Source organism: Bos taurus, chromosome 2 (genome assembly GCF_002263795.3).
Source record: "Bos taurus isolate L1 Dominette 01449 registration number 42190680 breed Hereford chromosome 2, ARS-UCD2.0, whole genome shotgun sequence".
Classification (NCBI taxonomy): Eukaryota; Metazoa; Chordata; class Mammalia; order Artiodactyla; family Bovidae; genus Bos; species Bos taurus.
The window spans coordinates 91,966,236-91,977,641 of NC_037329.1; positions in this window are offsets into that span (position 1 = coordinate 91,966,236).

Consider the following 11,406-nt stretch of genomic DNA (forward strand, 5'->3'; position numbering starts at 1 on the left):
TCTTTTCATGTGTTTGTTAGCCATCTGTATGTCTTCTTTGGAGATATGTCTGTTTAGTTCTTTGGCCCATTTTTTGATTGGGTCGTTTATTTTTCTGGAATTGAGCTGCAGGAGTTGCTTGTATATTTTTGAGATTAATTCTTTGTCAGTTGCTTCATTTGCTATTATTTTCTCCCATTCTGAAGGCTGTCTTTTCACCTTTCTTATAGTTTCCTTTGTTGTGCAAAAGCTTTTAATTTTAATTAGGTCTCATTTATTTATTTTTGCTTTTATTTCCAATATTCTGGGAGGTGGGTCATAGAGGATCCTGCTGTGATTTATGTCAGAGAGTGTTTTGCCTATGTTTTCCTCTAGGAGTTTTATAGTTTCTCGTCTTACATTTAGATCTTTAATCCATTTTGAGTTTATTTTTGTGTATGGTGTTAGAAAGTGTTCTAGTTTCATTCTTTTACAAGTGGTTGACCAGTTTTCCCAGCACCACTTGTTAAAGAGATTGTCTCTTCTCCATTGTATATTCTTGCCTCCTTTGTCAAAGATACGGTGTCCATAGGTGTGTGGATTTATCTCCGAGCTTTCTATTTTGTTCCAATGATCTATATTTCTGTCTTTGTGCCAGTACCATACTGTCTTGATGACTGCAGCTTTGTAGTAGAGCCTGAAGTCAGGCAGGTTGATTCCTCGAGTTCCATTCTTCTTTCTCAAGATTGCTTTGGCTATTTGAGGATTTTTGTATTTCCATACAAATTGTGAAATTATTTGCTCTAGTTCTGTGAAAAATACCGTTGGTAGCTTGATAGGGATTGCATTGAATCTGTAGATTACTTTGGGTAGTATACTCATTTTCACTATATTGATTCTTCCGATCCATGAACATGGTATATTTCTCCATCTATTAGGGTCCTCTTTGATTTCTTTCACCAGTGTTTTATAGTTTTCTATATATAGGTCTTTTGTTTCTTTAGGTAGATATATTCCTAAGTATTTTATTATTTTTGTTGCAATGGTGAATGGAACTGATTCCTTAATTTCTCTTTCTGTTTTCTCATTATTAGTGTATAGGAATGCAAGGGATTTCTGTGTGTTGATTTTATATCCTGCAACTTTACTATATTCATTGATTAGCTCTAGTAATTTTCTGGTGGCATCTTTAGGGTTTTCTATGTAAAGGATCATGTCATCTGCAAACAGTGAGAGTTTTACTTCTTCTTTTCCAGTCTGGATTCCTTTTGTTTCTTTTTCTGCTCTGATTGCTTTGGACAAAACTTCCAAAACTATGTTGAATAGTAATGGTGAGAGTGGGCATCCTTGTCTTGTTCCTGACTTTAGGGGAAATGCTTTCAATTTTTCACCATTGAGGATGTTTGCTGTGGGTTTGTCATATATAGCTTTTATTATGTTGAGGTATGTTCCTTCTATCCCTGCTTTCTGGAGGGTTTTTATCATAAATGAATGTTGAATTTTGTCAAAGGCTTTCTCTGCATCTATTGAGATAATCATATGGTTTTTATTTTTCAATTTGTTCAGGTGGTGTATTACATTGATTGATTTGTGGATACTGAAGAATTCTTGCATCCCTGGGATAAAGCCCACTTGGTCATGGTGTATGATCTTTTTAATGTGTTGTTGGATTCTGGTTGCTAGAATTTTATTAAGGATTTTTGCATCTATGTTCATCAGTGATATTGGCCTGTAGTTTTCTTTTTTTGTGGCATCTTTGTCAGGTTTTGGTATTAGGGTGATGGTGGCCTCATAGAATGAGTTTGGAAGTTTACCTTCCTCTGCAATTTTCTGGAAGAGTTTGAGTAGGATAGGTGTTAGCTCTTTTCTAAATTTTTGGTAGAATTCAGCTGTGGAGCCATCTGGTCCTGGGCTTTTGTTTGCTGGAAGATTTCTGATTACAGTTTCAATTTCCATGCTTGTCATGGGTCTGTTAAGATTTTCTATTTCTTCCTGGTTCAGTTTTGGAAAGTTGTACTTTTCTAAGAATTTGTCCATTTCTTCCAAGTTGTCCATTTTATTGGCATATAGTTGCTGATAGTAGTCTCTTATCATCCTTTGTATTTCTGTGTTGTCTGTTGTGATCTCTCCATTTTCATTTCTAATTTTGTTAATTTGATTTTTATCCCTTTGTTTCTTGATGAGTCTGACTAATGGTTTGTCAATTTTATTTATCTTCTCAAAGAACCAGCTTTTGGCTTTGTTGATTTTTGCTATAGTCTCTTTTGTTTCTTTTGCATTTATTTCTGCCCTAATTTGTAAGATTTGTTTCCTTCTACTAACCCTGGGGTTATTCATTTCTTCCTTTTCTAGTTGCTTTAGGTGTGCTGTTGCTGTTGCTAAGTCGCTTCAGTCGTGTCTGACTCTGTGCGACCCCATAGACGGCAGCCCACCAGGCCCTGCCGTCCCTGGGATTCTCCAGGCAAGAACACTGGAGTGGGTTGCCATTTCCTCCTCCAATGCATGAAAGTGAAAGTGAAGTCGCTCAGTCGTCTCCAACTTTTAGCGACCCCATGGACTGCAGCCTACCAGGCTCCTCCGTCCATGGGATTTTCCAGGCAAGAGCACTGGAGTGGGGTGCCATTGCCTTCTCCGTGCTTTAGGTGTAGAGTTAGGTTATTTATTTGGCTTTTTTCTTGTTTCTTGAGGTAAGGCTGTATTGCTATGAACCTTCCCTTAGCACTGCTTTTACATTGTCCCATAGGTTTTGGGTTGTTGTGTTTTCATTTTCATTCATTTATATGTATATTTTGATTTCTTTTTTGATTTCTTCTGTGATTTGTTGGTTACTTAGCAGCATGTTGTTCAGCCTCCATATGTTGGAATTTTTAATAGTTTTTTTTTCCCTGTAATTGACATCTAATCTTACTGCATTGTGGTCAGAAAAGATGCTTGGAATGATTTCAATTTTTTTGAATTTACCAAGGCTAGATTTATGGCCCAGGATGTGATCTATGCTGGAGAAGGTTCCATGTGCACTTGAGAAAAAGATGAAATTCATTGTTTTGGGGTGAAATGTCCTATAGATATCAATTAGGTCTAACTGGTCTATTGTATCATTTAAAGTTTGTGTTTCCTTGTTAATTTTCTGTTTAGTTGATCTATCCATAGGTGTGAGTGGGGTATTAAAGTCTCCCACTATTATTGTGTTATTGTTAATTTCCCCTTTCATACTTGTTAGCATTTGTCTTACATATTGCAGTGCTCCTATGTTGGGTGCATATAAATTTATAATTGTTATATCTTCTTCTTGGATTGATCCTTTGATCATTATGTAGTGTCCTTCTTTGTCTCTTTTCAGAGCCTTTGTTTTAAAGTCTATTTTATCTGATATGAGTACTGCTACTCCTGCTTTCTTTTGGTCTCTATTTGCATGGAATATCTTTTTCCAGCCCTTCACTTTCAGTCTGTTTGTGTCCCTTGTTTTAAGGTGGGTCTCTTGTAGACAACATATATATGGGTCATGTTTTTGTATCCATTCAGCTAAGGATTCTTTTAAAATCACAAATAGACATTGAACTAAAATAAGCTTTCTCTCCCCTTTATCATTTAAAGCTAATGCTATAGCTTTTCTTGTCCTAGTCTATTAATGTGGTTGTGATGACCATGAAAACGTGTTACTCAGCTATCCTGTTTCAAGGACCATGCTTGGCTATGCACTCAGCTGTCCTCTTATTGGATTCAACAGCATTCACACCAAGGCCTAAATTTCCAATGAGCTGCTCCCTGCAGATGACTAAACAGGGTGAGAATAGTAATACAGGCTATTTTACAAAATGTGGGACTCCCTGATGAATCACTGTGGCTTGAGGACTCTACATCGGTATGTTTATTATGTTGATGTTTATTATCAGGTATATATTAAGTTAGGAGGATCCCCTGGAGGAGGGCATGGCAACCCACTCCAGTATTCTTGCCTGGAGAATCCCATGGACAGAAGAGCCTGGCAGGCTACAATCCATGGGGTCACAAAGAGTCGGATATGACTGAGCAACCAAGCACAGCACAGCATTTATTAAGTTTGTTTATTTTATGCACAAAATAGCATAAAATTGAGAGACACTGATATTAGCCTCAATCTCCTAAAAGAAACTATTGATATGCTCTTTTTCTAAACATAAATTCCTGGTGACCCAATCCTTCAGAATAAAGAGTACACAATAAGAAGAACCATAACTCTAGAGTAATTAAATAGCAATGAAAAAATAGTTACACTGAAAGTTAAGCCAACATTGGGGAAAAAAGTGACTATTCCCATTTTAGAGCTCATAAAATAGTCAATGAAGACAATGTCGGGCTTAGTCTGTGTTACATAAACTGACTTTAAATATTTCAGAGGTTTTTCTCATGTTCAGAGATTCCAAGGGAGAGAAAGGATTCTAAGTGGATGGCCATCCCTTAAAAGGAAATGTTGACAAAGTGATATAAAATGATTACAAGAAGGAAAACACAGAAGCAACTAACAGCACCAATGAAGTTGCAAGGAGGGCTTGCTGGTGAGCTTGGAGTTTAAAAGTTCACATCCAAAGGATGGAGGATGAGAAAGTAGCCAGATGTCACTGGGCCATAGTTCTAGTCATCTATTTCTTGCTGGTACCTTGATTGATTCAAGGTCTTACTAGCTTTTCATCATTTCTGGTGCTTTGCCATCCATGTTTGTTTCCTTAACCCTGCTCACCTCCCTGCAAGTAGTCTTTCTATTAAAGTCTCTTCCTTTGGGAGTGAGGAGGGGATTCTTGTTCTGCCATGACTCTGACAGATGCAATAAGTGAGGCTATAGTAAGACGTTTCCTTTCTGCTTTCAGGACATTTACATTCTCAGACACATACAGATTGTGACCCATGGAACTGAAATCATTTGCATCAGCACTTTAGGAATTATTGTTCACTTCAGTTCAGTTGCTCAGTCATGTCCGACTCTTTGCGACCCCATGAATCACAGCACGGCAGGCCTCCCTGTCCATCACCAACTCCCGGAGTTCACTCAGACTCACGTCCATCGAGTCAGTGATGCCATCCAGCCATCTCATCCTTTGTCGTTCCCTTCTCCTCCTGCCCCCAATCCCTCCCAGCATCAGAGTCTTTTCCATTGAGTCAACTCTTTGCATGAGGTGGCCAAAGTACTGGAGTTTCAGCTTAAGCATCAGTCCTTCCAAAGAAATCCCAGGGCTGATCTCCTTCAGAATGGACTGGTTGGATCTCCTTACAGTCCAAGGGACTCTCAAGAGTCTTCTCCAACACCACAGTTCGAAAGCATCAATTTTTCGGCGCTCAGCTTTCTTCATAGTCCAACTCTCACATCCATACATGACCACAGGAAAAACCATAGCCTTGACTAGACGGACCTTTGTTAGCAAAGTAATGTCTCTGCTTTTCAATATGCTATCTAGGTTGGTCATAACTTTCATTCCAAAGAGTAAGCGTCTTTTAATTTCATAGCTGCAGTCACCATCTGCAGTGATTTTGGAGCCCCCCAAGATAAAGTCTGACAGTGTTTCCACTGTTTCCCCATCTATTTCTCATGAAGTGATGGGACCAGATGCCATGATCTTCGTTTTCTGAATGTTGAGTTTTAAGCCAACTTTTTCACTCTCCTCTTTCACCTTCATCAAGAGGCTTTTTAGTTCCTCTTCACTTTCTGCCATAAGGGTGGTGTCATCTGCATATCTGAGGTTATTGATATTTCTCCCAGTAATCTTGATTCCAGCTTGTGCTTCTTCCAGCCCAGCATTTCTCATGATGTACTCTGCATATAAGTTAAATAAGCAGGGTGACAATGTACAGCCTTGACGTACTTCTTTTCCTATTTGGAACCAGTCTGTTGTTCCATGTCCAGTTCTAACTGTTGCTTCCTGACCTGCATACACATTTCTCAAGAGGCAGGTCAGGTGGTCTGATATTCCCATCTCTTTCAGAATTTTCCACAGTTTCTTGTGATCCACACAATCAAAGGCTTTGGCATAGTCAATAAAGCAGAAATAGATGTTTTTCTGGAACTCTCTTGCTTTTTCCATGATCCAGTGGATGTTGGCAATTTGGTCTCTGGTTCCTCTGCCTTTTCTAAAACCAGCTTGAACATCTGGAAGTTCAAGGTTCATGTATTGTCGAAGCGTGGCTTGGAGTATTTTGAGCATTACTTTGCTAGTGTGTGAGATGAGTGCAATTGTGCGGTAGTTTGAGCATTCTTTGGCATTGCCTTTCTTTGGGATTAGAATGAAAATTGACCTTTTCCAGTCCTGTGGCCACTGCTGAGTTTTCCAAATTTGCTGGCATATTGAGTGTAGCACTTTCACAGCATCTTAAATTGTGGTGGATAGGAGGCATGACAGGAAGCTAGAGATGAACAGCTGTCCCCCGAAAGGACAGAAAAGTGGCTTCCAGAAAATTCATATCCATAGCCTCTCCCCAAAATGACAGAATGAATTGTTAAGCGGATATTTTATGATTACTTAAAAAGAAGTCATTTTGCTAAAAAGCCAGCATAGGTTCATTAAGAGAAAGGAATAAATAAACTCTATACATTTTACATAGGATCTTCAGTCTGAAGATAGAGAATTGTTGGCCCAAGGTGTATGTGGATTTCAAGTAAAATTTGACAAAATATCTTGGAATATTCTAGTGAAGAAATAGATGAGAACTGAGAAATGTACACATGAATCAAATCATAGGTGAACACTTGCCTCCAAAGAATACTAGTTAATGATTAGTTTCAACTTAAAATTAAGTTTTCTGGGGGCATTCTCCATGCCTTTGTCAGTTTTTTCTTATTTAAAAAATTATTTTTGGACACTGATTTGAATGAACACATAAAATGCATGCTTATCATTTGCAAATCTGAGAAATTGTTGGGGAAGCAGCTTACATTCTGGATTATAAAATCATGATTTGAAATTACCTCAACCCACTGGAATTTTGGATTTAAAACTGAAAGATAAAATGCAATAAAGATAGGCATAAGCAGTGCAAAGAAAGAAAAAAATTGTCATTATTCACAGAAGACATGGTTGCATATTCAGAAAGTCCAAAAGAATCTACAAACTATATTAATATATGAGTTTAGCAAGGTCTTTATATACTATATATATATATATATATAATCTATTGTATTTTTATATACCAGCAATAAACAGAATAAAGTAAAAAAAAATACCATTTATAAAAGCATCAAAATATGTTAAATACCTAGGAATAAATTTCACCAAACGTGTGCATGACTTTTACCCTTTACACCATACTGTTAGCTAACACCACCATCATGTCATATAATCACTATTTTGTGTGTGTGTGTGGTGAGAATGTTTAAGATCCATTCTCTTACCATCTTTTAAGTATTATAATACCATGTTATTAGCTATAATCACTCTAGGGTATATTAGACACCCAGAACTTATTTATCTTATAACCAGAAGTTTGTACTTTTTGATTAACATCTCCCTGTGTGCAAGTGTGCTAGGTTGCTTCAGTTGTGTCTGACTCTTTGTGACCCTATTGACTGTAGCCCACCAGGTTCCTCTATCCATAGGAATCTCCAGGCAAGACTACTGCAGTGCCCTCCTTTGGGGGGTCTTCCAGGCCCAGGGATCGAATCCACGTCCATTATGTCTCCTGCATTGGCAGGTGAATTCTTTACCACTAGCACCACCTGGAAGCCCCAGCATCTCCCTGTACTGAATTCTTAATCATTTAATCACATCAACCTCAACCTCAACAACTCTTGAGGTAGTACTATTATAAATATCCTTACTTTTCAGATGAGGAACCAAGTCCCAGAGCAGTTAAGTAACTTGCCCAAGTGACACACAGATGGTAAGGAGCAGAGTCAAGATTTGAATCCTGTCTTTCTGACCCAAAGCCTGTGTACTTAAACCTATGCCATACCATTGTTAGGGACCTAACACTTTTGTGGATAGCAGTCAGCAGGGATCCTTTAAAGATGATTTCTTTGTTGAGTCTAAAATGGATAGATATGGAAGGCATTCATGATAGGAATGTATGAAAAGCTTCTGGGAACATTGAGGAGCTCTGTTAAGTAACAAGAGCTTTTGTGTTGGAGGGTGCTGAGGAAACTGAGGAATCATACAGGGAAGTAGAGTTAAAATCTACTGCTGGTCCACCTCAAACTTTGCCTTAAGGATGTGGTTGCCAATTCCCATATGATAGGATTTAGCCAGTATCAAAGTGAATTTTCTGTTTTTTCTAACATGCACTAGATTGATTGGGGAAATACCTGTGAAGGAAAAAAAAAAGGAAGGGACATGCAGAAAAGTGAAAGTGAAGGAGCTCAGTCATGTCTGATTCTGTGGGACCCCAGAGACGGCAGCCCACCAGGCTCCCCCATCCCTGGGATTCTCCAGGCAAGAACACTGGAGTGGGTTGCCATTTCCTTCTCCAGATAGAATCTTGATAGAGCCACGGTCAAAAATGTTGCTGGGCATTCACTGGATGCTCAACATCTCCCCCTGCAGGGTTTGGAGGTGCGAATTATCTATCCTGTGCTGACTCCAGTGATTAATTTAGTTCACAGCCAAATAGCAGCAGGCTCTGGCAGCCTTAGTAATTTTTTCAGGTAGCCATGGAGACACTTTGTTGCTTCAGAAATTCATAGCCTGCAGAGAAAGAATATATTCTATATGCATTGGAAACGCATTATAACTTCCTGTCTCTGGCTTGTATTTGTAAAAGTAGACATGTAAAACACTAGGCCCAGTATGCAATCTAATTAAGAGACTCAACTGGACAGAATGCAGTATTACTAATCCGCATGTTATAACAAGCAAGTTTTTAATCTTGATCCAAGTGGCCATTCAGAAATTGCTTCATGCCAAGAATTGAACCTGGGAGAAAAATGTACACTGTCTAGTGTTAAAAATTTATATCCTTTGTCAGTGGTTTAGAGGTCATGACAGAGCACAACAATATGTCATTTAAATGTAAAACAAAACAGTTCACCTGCAAGGAGGAGAAAGAGTAAATACATATAAACCACAATGTTGAACAGATTGCCACACTTGGGCAAGAAAATTGCTATAAGATTTCCAGTTGCTAAAGCTACAAGAGAAACACAGTGTTGTATATTTTTCATTTTCTGACAACAGGAAGCAAATCCATCAGCAGATAGATTCCCACTGCAACCCCCCCTCCCCCTGAAACCAAATGAAACCACGAATGAATGGCATGGAGTCCTTGTAGAGAACATAAAGATTTACAGAGTGAACAGAATCTTAATTTCAGCGGTATAGAGGATATTGAAACATACCCTCGGATGGCTTATTCAGCCATCAATAAATATAGAGGGCATAACTTTAAGATGTAATGATAAAGTCATATTTTTTGCAACAGGTTTTGTTGATAGAGAGCAAAAAATTCTTTTTCAAGGGTCTAAGTTAACAGAGGGCTAGAACCATGAAGCTCTACATCAGGAATTCTCAAACTTTACTGAATGACCTTGGGTGCCTGATAAAAAGGTGGATTCTTAGGCCTTTTTCCCAGAGCTGTGGATTCAGTTAGTCTGGGACAGGACCCAGAAATCTGCCCTTTTAACCCTCACTCCACCGAGTTTTTGAGATGGAGGTTGTCTGTGGATGTGATTTTGAGAAACACAGATGGGATGACATAAGTGGATTGGGGGCAGGTGCTGGATCAAGATCTGTTTTCAATGAGTGAAAAATTAACTGGAGGCGTTTCACAGCCTCTGTGGAGTTGAAGTTCAGCTGCAAGGAGAAAGTTCCAAAGTCTGATGTGGGCCAGGCAAAATGCACTGCATGTACTAACCCATTTACAGAATCAAGCAGCCACAGGAAATATTTCATGGCATATAATATTTCATGGCATATTATATTAGATGTCTCCTTAGAGTATCTACCATGAATTGCTCAAAGCAAAGAGTCTACCATATCATTCCACTTTCAGAATTAAGTGAGGTTAAGTTAATGTGTGAGGTTAATTAAGTTAGGTCCAGGGTCCCAGGAATGTTACGTGTATCCTCAAATGGTTGCAGGTTTTCTGTTGTTCTGTTGCTCATTTATGAAACACAGACATTTATAGGCTGCATCCTCATGGAAAGAAGTCATGCTCTGAAGTTCTTTCTCCATCTGAGAAGTCACAACATGCCAATGGTCATCATGACCGGGAGGACACACAGGTGATGGTGATGAGTGGGAAGTTGGGGGCAAGATCAGAGAGTTCCTTCAACTTCCCTCACAGCTGCCGACACAGGCTGGTCCACGTTTTAAGCAGAAACAAAACAAACAAAACCTGACTTGGCTCTTTGGGTCAAAGGTTAATTTTGAGGGACTTGGCATTGGTTCACAAGATGGTGTGCAGGTCAGAGAACCTGCATGGGAGAGGAAAAGACTCTTGACTCCTTGGGAGAGTCTAATCTACAGCCCCAAAACAAGGTGTTAGAACATGACAGCTTTGAAGGTAAATTTAGGTCCACATAAGAGATTTCCACAGAGAAGGCAATGGCACCCCACTCCAGTACTCTTGCCTGGAAAATCCCAGGGACGGGGGAGCCTGGTGGGCTGCCATCTATGGGGTCGCACAGAGTCGGACACGACTGAAGCCACTTAGCAGCAGCAGCAGCAGCAATAGATTTCCAAGTCATTTTCTTGTTGTTGTTCAGTCACTTAGTCATGTCCAACTCTTTGTGACCCTATGGACTGCAGCATGCCAGGCTTCTCCATCCTTCATTATCTCCAGGAGTTTGCTCAAACTCATGTCTGTTGAGTTGATTATGGCATCCAACATTCCAAGTCATAAATCTTAAAAAATTTTTTTTCATTATACCAGAGCAACAAGACATTAATTTTGGGGCAAAGTTATAGAAAATAAGGAAAAACCCAGTCCTTTGGATTCAGACCACATACCAAGTTGGAAAGTTAAAAATCTTATCATTGTCATTGCATTTGTTTTATTCTTCATAACCGAAAACAATTAAATGAGCCACTTCTACCCCCTCCTCTATTAGATGGCTGATTAACCAGCTGTTTCAGTTCAACTCTCTGATTTTCATTATTTATCGCTTAACATCTGGCCCTGTTGGTATTATCGATTCTAAGTGCTAAGAATATGTTTAAATCAACTAAAATATTTCCGTTATGTTCTATTCGGGGATTTTTCCCTGCTTGTCTTTTGACCTCCTAAAAGCAGGCAGCCAACCTATTAGTTCATCTATTTTGGCACACTAAAGCATTGAATGGTTTTAAAAGCTTGGAAAATAAACTTCAGACAAATCACAACCATATCCAGCTTATAATGCTGTTTATGTACTTTCTATGGGATGTATAACTGCATCCTGTGGAAGGATTTCCTTCACTACGAATCCCCCAAGGTCTCTGACTGATTTCCCTCTTCCTTCAGCACTGTTTGTGTTTAAAAATAATGCCCAAGAGAAAGATAACCATCATG